At 37.9% G+C, this 9,515-nt stretch overlaps 1 long non-coding RNA gene across 3 annotated transcripts; it reads left to right on the top strand.

Annotated features, from left to right (window-relative positions):
* The first annotated feature begins 3,879 nt into the window (after window positions 1–3,879).
* LOC143856343 (uncharacterized) lies at window positions 3,880–8,769 on the top strand. 3 transcript variants are annotated; one of them, XR_013238166.1, is made up of 5 exons: window positions 3,895–3,969; window positions 4,175–4,231; window positions 7,226–7,305; window positions 8,071–8,184; window positions 8,390–8,769. It is a non-coding gene; the product is annotated as an uncharacterized LOC143856343 (long non-coding RNA). The 3 variants fall into 3 exon arrangements; XR_013238167.1 differs by having other exon boundaries at window positions 3,880–3,969; window positions 7,226–7,253; window positions 8,071–8,769; XR_013238165.1 differs by having other exon boundaries at window positions 3,888–3,969; window positions 8,071–8,769.
* The last annotated feature ends 746 nt before the right edge of the window (window positions 8,770–9,515 follow it).

The raw sequence follows: 9,515 nt of genomic DNA, 5'->3' as shown, positions 1-9,515 counted from the left end.
CCTCTACTACGAGTCTTCATGGGACCAAATAGGTCCATGTGAAGGAGTTGTAGTGGACAAGAGGTCAATAATACACTTATGGGTTTAAAAGAGTCTTTAGCATGTTTCCCATAAATGCAATCACTACAAACTTTATCTCTAACATACTTGAGTTTAGGTAACTCTCTCACAAGATTCTTAGAAGACAATCTTGAAATCAAATCCATATGAGCATGACCAAGTCTCCTATGCCATAACCAAGGGTTATCATCCATGACGGAGAGACATTGGATGTTTTGATTCTCAAGGTCTTCTAATGCTAATGAATACATATTACCATCTCTATATGCAACAAATTCAACTTCATTATTCTTAGCATTCAAAATCTTACATCTATCTTTTTCAAAAGGAACTTTGTAATCAAGATCGCATAGTTGACTAATGCTTATCAAATTAAATGAAAAACCATCAACAAGCAAAACATGTTCAACTTTAATGTCCTTAATTTTAATGGTACCTTCACCGATAATTTTGCTTCTTCTATCATCTCCAAAGGTGACATTTCCTTGATGGCTCATGGTGACGAAGGCAAACTTGGTTACGTCTCCCGTTATGAGCCTTGAGCAACGGTTATCCAAGAACCACTTGTCCTTTGAGGGTTTTCCTTTCAAGCACACCTATAAGAACCAAAGCTCATGTTGAAGTTTTAGGTACCCACTTTTTCTTGGGTCCTTCAAGGTTAGCAACATCATAAAGCTCATCTTTTCTAACCCAAATAAATTTAGATGCTTTTGATTTCTTAACATTGCATGCAAACCTTAAGTGTCCTATTCTACCACAATAGTGACAAGTATGAATAAAAGCACTAGTGTTAGCATGCATGTGGGAAGAATTCATTATAAACTTATTCTTGACTGAGGCTTCTCCTTTAGAAAAGAGTTGGTATCCAAGACCAATTTTTTTTTAGAGAGACAAGCTTATTTTCAAGAATTTCATCTAGTTTATTTTTGCCACATGAGAATTTTCTAAATGTTAAATCAAGTTCTTTACATTTCAAAACAAGTTTATCATTTTCCTCTTTCAAGCTTTTGTTTTCAAAAATTAATTTGTCTATTCAAAGCCTTGTTTTCCAAAATCATTTTTTCACTTGTATTGGTTTGCAAATCAAATTCCTTTTTCAAGAACCAAAAATCCCTAGTTATATCATGCAAGGATTTTTCACTGTTTTGTTTTTGGCAAGCTGTAAATCCAAATTTTCATGAAGTTTTTCACAAGCGATTAATAGTTCATCATTAGAAAATTCATGAGAGATATCATCGACATCATTTACCTCGGATACAAAGATGTCATGTGTCACATCGGCGAGTCCCATGGCATATCCATGAATGACGACTCTGAGCTATTTTAGGTATGTCTTGGTTTGCGGATTTATCCTTGGATCAAGAGGTATCTCATTTATCGTCACTCGTGCTATGCTAAGAGGGTGGCACCATTTTGAGAGTTCCTTGGTAGAGCTCACCTTCATGTGGAGATCCAATGAACCGACGGGGACTAGTTTTCCTCGCCGCCTCCTCCGGATCGGGGTCCACAATTTCCCACCAATGTTTAATTGGCAAGCGAACACGCGTGGGAAACCTTCTCCTGCACAGTTTCTAGGGATTTCCTGCGCAAATGAACAGGCGCGGGAAACCTTTTCTTTTCCTTTCCCGGGAAAACAAGTGAACGGAGCCTCAATGAAAAAGTAGTATGCTAGGCTTGCGACCTCTACTCACACACAAAAGGTTAAGGATCCCCGAAGCTGGACTCCGAGGGAACCCTTCGACACTCAAGAGTCAAATCAGATGGAGACAACACAAGGAGAACCGAACATGGAGAGGAGAATGGCTCCTGGGTGTGCACACCTGAGTATATCAGGTTGGGACGTACACCAACCTGATATGACCTTTCGGCAGTTGGCAGAAGATAGGATCTTCTATGGCTCTAGGTGGAGTCAATCCAATAGTTAGTTATCAGATGATGTGACCTGGTAGATCCAATGGAGTAGTGACCAAGCAAACTGGTAGGTGACAAGGCGTTGTATGGTCACCGAATGCTCTCACTCAAATAGGAGCCCTAAAACCTTGGCCAAATCTGTTCCTATTTCTTGTCACAAGGCGGCACTTGGTATGGACCATCGGTTGTCGAACGACCAAGGGCTCTCCTGCCGGCCAAGGCAATGGTTGTGCAGCGAGGTGGCACTTGGATGGGGCTCTCGGGCTCTGAGGCTCCTCTCGATCGAAGGCTCTTCTCCTTGACTCCGCAAAATGGGGCAGTCGACAGTGCTTGGCTCTCGGCTGATTGAGTATTCTTGTCTCGGTCGAAGCTGTAAGGCGGCTTGGCTCCTTCAGATTTTCTTGGAACTTCTGCCACATGCTATGCTGCTGTCGGCTGTCCTATTTTACTCCCAACATGTAATATCCTTGTCTTAGTTGAAGCCATGAGGTGACTTGGCTCCTTTGGGTTTTTCGCAGGCCCTCTGCAATGTGTCATGCTGCTGTTGGTGGTCCGATTTTACGCACAGCATGTAATGTCCTTTTCTCGATCGAAGCCATGAGGCAGCTTGGCTCCTTCCGATTTCACAGGCCCTCTGCCATGTGTCATGCTGCTGTCGGCGGTCCGATTTTACCCCCGACAAGTCCAATAATTAGTATTGCACTCAAAATCGATTCTCAAAATCTAAAACAAACATGACCAAACTGTAAATTTGTGTCTAGTAATCAATTTTGGACATAGAATCGATTCTCAAATCCCAAAACAAATAGGGCCTTAAATGATCACGGGGCTAGAATGACCATATCAAGGCGGAGCGTCTACCGCAATGAGCCAGAATAGTGGTTGCTGGCTGAATCAATGGAACATGTCTATGCGTGTGGGCCCAACAAGTAGCCTAAGGCCATGTTCATTTTAGATTTTGACAAATGATTATGAGTGTGGTATGTGAGTCCAAAACTGATTATTGGACTCACAATCGGTTGTCAACACAGAAATCGAGCAAGTGCAATAATTAGTTTTGGAAACACAATCGGTTGTCACAATCTAAAATGAACAGGGCCTAAGTGGCACTATATATTTAGGCCTTGTTTGTTTTGGATTTTGAGTCCAAAAATTTGAGTCCTATGATCAATTTGGGACTCATAATTGGCTCTCAAAAACCAAAACAAACTGGCCTTAGCCTTTTTTTCTTCTTGTGATAAGTAGTGTTTTATTACAACACTTGATCAGGTCTGTGACCAACACTGAAAATACTAAGGCCCGTTCGTTTAAGATTACGATAACCTATTGCGAGTCTAAAACCAATTATTGGACTCAAAATTAAACGTAATTTTGAGTCCACTAATTGGTTTTCGACTCACAATTGGTTGTCATAATCTTAAACGAACAGTAAGGCCGTGTTTGTTTAAGGCCCATTTCGTTTAAGATTATGAGAACCAATTGTGAGTCCCAAACCGATTATTTTACTTAAAATGTATATATAATTTTGAGTCCAAAAACCGGTTTGAGACTAACAATGGGTTCTCATAATCCTTACTATTCTAAAAGCCTAAACCAGTGAAAGTTCGTCAACCATCTTCTCTCAGATTTCTGCATGTGTCCTGCCTCCCAATGCCTTAGATTTCTCGCTTCTTCCATATAAATAAATCCTGTTCATCGGTTAGTCAGCCCATTTCGGTCTTTTCATCTTCTAAATACCCTTGTAGAAGCATCCAAGAAGCCACCGTTTCCTCTACCAACCTGAGCGCCTGCTCCTCTCCTCACACGTCTTTATCACCGCCTCCTCTACCAATGGCGGCTGCTCTTCATCCCCAGCAGACACTTGTTGATCTTCTCTCGTCAAATGGACACCACGTATTGTCGAAATATCACCACATGTCGCTGTTCTTCTTTAGGAAATGGTATTTCTATGAGGTTGTTCTTCCTATTGGCCTTGGGTTCCAAATATTGAAAGAAATGGTATGTTTTGTTTTTAAATTCTTTGCAAGTGTGCGGCTTAGGGTTTCCATTGATTTGTTTTTTCGCAGACGCCCTTTCTCTTCTTTGTTGCAGGCTTCCAGGGGAAGTTTTTATTTGTTACTTGTAGTTAATGACTCCAATGTTTTCTACCGATTTGCCAAAAACAATTTCTCATTCTCTATTTTCCTATTCCAAATATTAACAGGGACATTAGCAATCAAGGAAGACAACTCGATCCGCTGTGAACAACCAAGAGTAGAATGTATGATTCTCTGATTCATTTTTCCCTTCCTTCTTTTACTAAAGGTTTTAATGACTTAGGGTTTGCTTCCTTTTTTATCTACAGTTTTAATGATTTCTAAAACAATATAATAGTTAAGTTCTGCATGTGTTAATACACTTGTGATTGGGGCCTACCTGTTAAAAAGTTGAGCAATTTATTACACTCATTTTATCTATGTACTTCTTTAATTTTTTCTTATCTACAAGAAATAATGGGGTGTTTTTAGTTGGTGGTTTTTTTAGGCTGTGTGATTAGTGCACACAACTCTACCCAATTGTACAAAAGCATGAGTGTTAAGTTATGATTCTTTTTCTCCCTATGCTTCCGTCATTCATTTTCTTTTACCTAAGAGAAATAACTGGGCATTTTTAAACATCCCTACTCTCATGCTTTTAATACATCTTACATATATTAATATCTAGAGTAAGATATAATATAATAGCAAAAAGGTTTCATTTATTAAAGTATTGCATTCAATCCTATATCTTCTCAAGCTAAAAGTTTTCTGCCAGGATACCGCCTTACTTCTTATAATTATTCATCTGTGGGTCTGATTTTATACTTTGTCAGCATTGTAAAAGATTGTGGTGTTTGCCCTTTCATATAATGGTGATGACCTTCACAATTTTCTCCATATATACTTGCTTTGTTACAAGGACAGCTAACCTGCCAACGATCTTCTAGCAATGAAAAACTTAATTACTATGGGTTTCGAAGTTTAGGGCGAAGATATCATGGCTATTCTTCTATGCAGTTTCATGACTTCTTTTTCGGTATACTGAATTTTCCCCTCCTCTATTTTTTACTAATTTTCAGAAAGAAGTGAAATTACATCCCCTTTGTGATCATAAAGTATTTAACGGGCAGTACTTTTTCCTTTAACAATTGATTTCAGCTATTTTGAGTGTTCTTTGGGCACTATAATTGGTATTGTATGCATATTACAGCAATGCCCCTATTTTGTCTTTTGTGTAATTAAACCTCAGCTTCATGCGAATTTACCAATATTTTTCTAAATCACTGGTTTTACTACTATGCTGTCATTTCAATTATTTCGGCATTTATAGGGAAAAGGCTCGAATGATAGTCCAGTCAAATGAATATATAGATCTATGCTTAAAGCAAAGAAAGTTACAACAACTTTTTAAGATGTGAACTGTTGAATTGATCGAAAAAAGGTGTCATATACAATTAGGTACATTGGGAGGCTTCATAGCTAGGTGGGGGATGCATACAGAAGTAGGTTGTTCAAAGGTGATCAGTATGGTTCCTAAGCAATCCTGCTTACTAACTGAGAATGCATATTATATTGTTAGAAGTTGGAACAACAAAACTATAAAAGTTGTGGCCAAAGGCTTTAAAGATTGAAGGATGGCTTTGGGAAGTGAGGAGCTAGAATTAGTCTAAAGTCACATCATTTTTACCATGAGTAAGAGGGAATCAGTTCAAGCATATTCTTAGCTTTACGCATTTGTTCATTTTCAATTAGGGCCCATTTGGATGCCGAGAAGATTTTGATTTGGATTTCTCACATTTGCAGCCCTTTTTGAGTTGTGATTTGGATCCGGATCAAATCCTTGGATTTCCAAATCAGCGACTGACGGTGAAAAAAATCAGATTTCCAAATATGCTGTGGAAATAAGTAATTGGAAATCCACAGATGTGGCAGTTTCCTTCACCCTCTTTGCTCCTCAACCTCTCCCCTCCAGTAGGAAGTACCCTTTTCCATCTCCGTCAACCTCAACATGAGCTGGCGGATCTATTCATTTTGTATTCAAAACTCAATTCCAAATCCAAATACAAAATATGAGGTATCCAAACAGGCCCTTAGTGTATTATGAAATTTCTGGTTCCTAAGTAAGAAATCTGTGTAGCATAAAGAGATATCATTTCTGTATCCACTGAACTCAATATAAAATGAGTCTCTTTTTATGGGTTTGTTACCCTTATATATCATTTCTCTTTAATATCCATGCTGAAATTTCAATTGACTATGGATTCAAAGTACTTTCTGAACCCAATATAATTCCAGGAAATGGTCAACCAAGCTAATCATTTTGGGTGGGAAACTTTAGGGTCCTAAAAAATTTTAATTTTCCAATTTCTCGTCATTTCCCTGGAAAGGTTTGGGCCTCCTGTGGGTCTAAATAAATAAATATTGTGAGTCTACCTCTGACGGGGATCAATAAAGGAATGGTTTATCCCAGGCCAGAGGGCTGATATGTGTGTACCTCAGAACATTATTATTCCTTAGTGTGAACTCAAGAAATCCACAGGCTGATGGTTACACCTTCTGTCTGTTGGGAGAGGAGAAACAAGTTCAATACCTCTAGAAACTTGGTCAATTTCACTTTGTCTTTATTTGCCAAACGGATTCCCATGTTGGAAGTGTTTTCCTATTATTATATACCATATTGTAATGTGGATTAAATATATGCAAATATTCTACTAATGGCAACAAGCTTTCTTAAAAAGAAGAAAACTATGTAAAAGGAAAAATGAAAAGCCTAACTACTCTTTAGTCTAAATCCACCTAGAGCTGGAAGAGGTAGAAAAAAGTCAAACTGTTTCCAAGGGCAGGTAAGCAAAAAAATTACAGACGAAAGCTACTTTTGCGTTGCAGAAAAGAGAAAGTGTTATAACTGTAGGGCAATCTGAGATTGGCTACTTTTTTTGTTGGAAATATTGAGGTCTCTATGTACCTTTTTGGGAAAGATTTTTTCATTTGCTTTTGTTCTTTACTTCCATTTAGTTTGTTTACTATTTTACGGATTTCCCTTCGGTTCATACATCCTTCAGCATAGAGAACACCTTTTTTTTGTTGTTTACTTCCGTTGGTTGGTATGTTACTGTTGATATAATCCATCATATCCCATGCTTTTCTTTAGTGTATTTTCTTTTATAAAGATAGTTAGGAAAAATATGCAGATGACAAATCTCGATGCTGATGGATTTGATTAAAATAATATGCAGATGGGAGCATGAGAGCTTGAAAATCCTGGTAACACCAATCATTCAAAGTCAGTTTTATTGACATTTCAAACCTATTATTAGTAAGTTATAAATTTAGCCTTCTTTTTACATGGACGTATAATCTTCTATCCGTAAGTCATGTGTCATGTACTATATTGGATTTTTTTTCTTTTGAATGCTTTGCATCTTGCACGTACTCAGCACCTTGAGGTTAATGAGTATTTTTTAGATATATTTCTACCTTTTAGCATACTTTACACAGATATTACATCTCCTCTCTTCCCTTTTAGGTAATATTAAAAGTTGTTTCATATTTAACGTATTGATTCTCTTAATATCTTTTGCTATGGTATGGTTTGAGAGGGTATGTTGAAAAGAAGTTTAAGGTACTTAAAATTTTCCGAATTTGCTCTCTTTTCTTCAAAAGAAAGAAAATCAGGTGTCGTTGAACCACATGGTAGTCCAATAAACAGCACACTTGACTCCTGTGAAAATGATAGTGTTCATTTGTTTAGGGTAATCCAATCTGGTAAATGGCTAAATGCAAATATTTGGAGCGCTGCATGGCCAATATTCGAAACAGGTTATTCATACAATATCTTATGACCTTCTTCTTACTGTGGGATTTGTGCATGAAATTACTATTTTCTGATGTCTTGCCCTCAGAAATTAATTGATGGCTCTTCAATTAGCTTCATGCACCCTTTTTGCTTCCTGTACTGACAATCCGTACAATTTTTCTTCCTTTTTTTGAAGAACATATAAACCACTATAAATATATTCTATTGTACATTGCCCACTGTCCATAGAACATGATTTTGGTTTCTTTATGTTTTTGAATGCAGGGTTTTCAACCTTTCGTTTTAACGACATTCATCTCCCATTTTAAATTATCCGCAGCAAACAGGCAATGGTGTAATCCCTAAAGAAGATTCAAGCAAAATGGTACCAAGGCATTGGTATCCCACCGTGTCCTCTCACATATTTTGACGAATAATATTTTTCTTGGGGCTGAGAACTAAAATCATAGTGGGCGCTGCTTACTTTTGCATGTCAAACAAATAAATGTAGAAAGTAGCGACCTGCACGTATTCATGTATTTAAGAATCTTAGTGGGCGCTGCTTACTTTTGCATTGGCCTCTACTGACCCCTGTGCTTTCTAGGTAAAGTTTGAAACCACCAGTTGGGAAAAGCACTAGAAGAGTCAGCAATTGACATGGAGGAGGCTAAGGCCTGTCCTCTGGCTATGGCTTGAGGTGGAAAATGCTTGTTATCAAGATGTGTTTGATTACCAAGAAATGTTTCTGATCCACTAGTTCAGATGCACTCTATTTTCTGGACGAAAGATTGTGGAAGGTGTGATCATGAAGTGGGTTTTAATCAGGCTTTCCTATTCGAGGAAGATGAGGAGCCATCTCTTACATGGAGCGTTTCCATCAGTGTGTTGCTTATTGCATGTGCGAGTGGGAATTTACTAATATGATGGCATCACCAATGAATATGAAGTCATATCATTTATTTATTTATTTTCGTTTTTTTACAATTCTAATGCATTCTTGTATGTATCATTTGCTGCTGCTTTTTTCGCCTTGTGTGCAACAAGCTCTGGAGCTGAGGGAGAGGTATTCTAACCCTAAAAAATGAGTAGGGGTTGGCATCAAATGAAGAGGGAACTTTCAAAAGCTATGACACATTTCAACTATTTTGTTGATACATTTGAAATGTTAGACGGTGTAAAGAAAATGTTTTTTGCTTGTAGGTGATGAGGCTTGCTTGTAGTTGATGAGACTGTTAACTGAGTGCGACTAATGATCTGCCTCCAACTCTCAAGATTATAGTAATATTCTACTGTGCACTTTTCAAGCAGTACCTTCACTGATTACTCTCAGTGTGATAAAAATGAAGTTGTACTTCTCTAAGCAGGGTAGAGTTCTTTTAGTCTTTTGAGTGGCCACTAAACTCTAGGACTTTCTTTTACATTTTCTGTTACTTTTGATGTTTCTTTTCCTTGTTGAAATCCTTACAGCCCATGTGATTTTCATAACCGGTCAGTATTTTTGTGGTGGTAATAATGGTATACATCACAGCAAAGAAGGATGTCCTTGGACACAATTAGACAGTGGATATTCGTTTTGTTTCCACAATCGAGGGCTTCAGTTTAAGAAATGCCATTTTGGTGAATGGCCATCATTGTACAATTAGAACCAATTCTTCCTGGGTCCGCAACGAAGGTGGGAAGTGAGCCTTTTTCTGTAACATATTGAGTTGTCAAAGTTGCCACAATATAAA

The sequence above is a fragment of the Tasmannia lanceolata genome, unplaced genomic scaffold (assembly GCF_043159265.1).
Source record: "Tasmannia lanceolata isolate RefF3 unplaced genomic scaffold, GAP_Taslan_0.1 ptg000023l, whole genome shotgun sequence".
NCBI classification, from domain to species: domain Eukaryota; kingdom Viridiplantae; phylum Streptophyta; class Magnoliopsida; order Canellales; family Winteraceae; genus Tasmannia; species Tasmannia lanceolata.
Note: the sequence above shows the minus strand (reverse complement) of the source record. Positions and strands in the feature narration are given on the sequence as shown.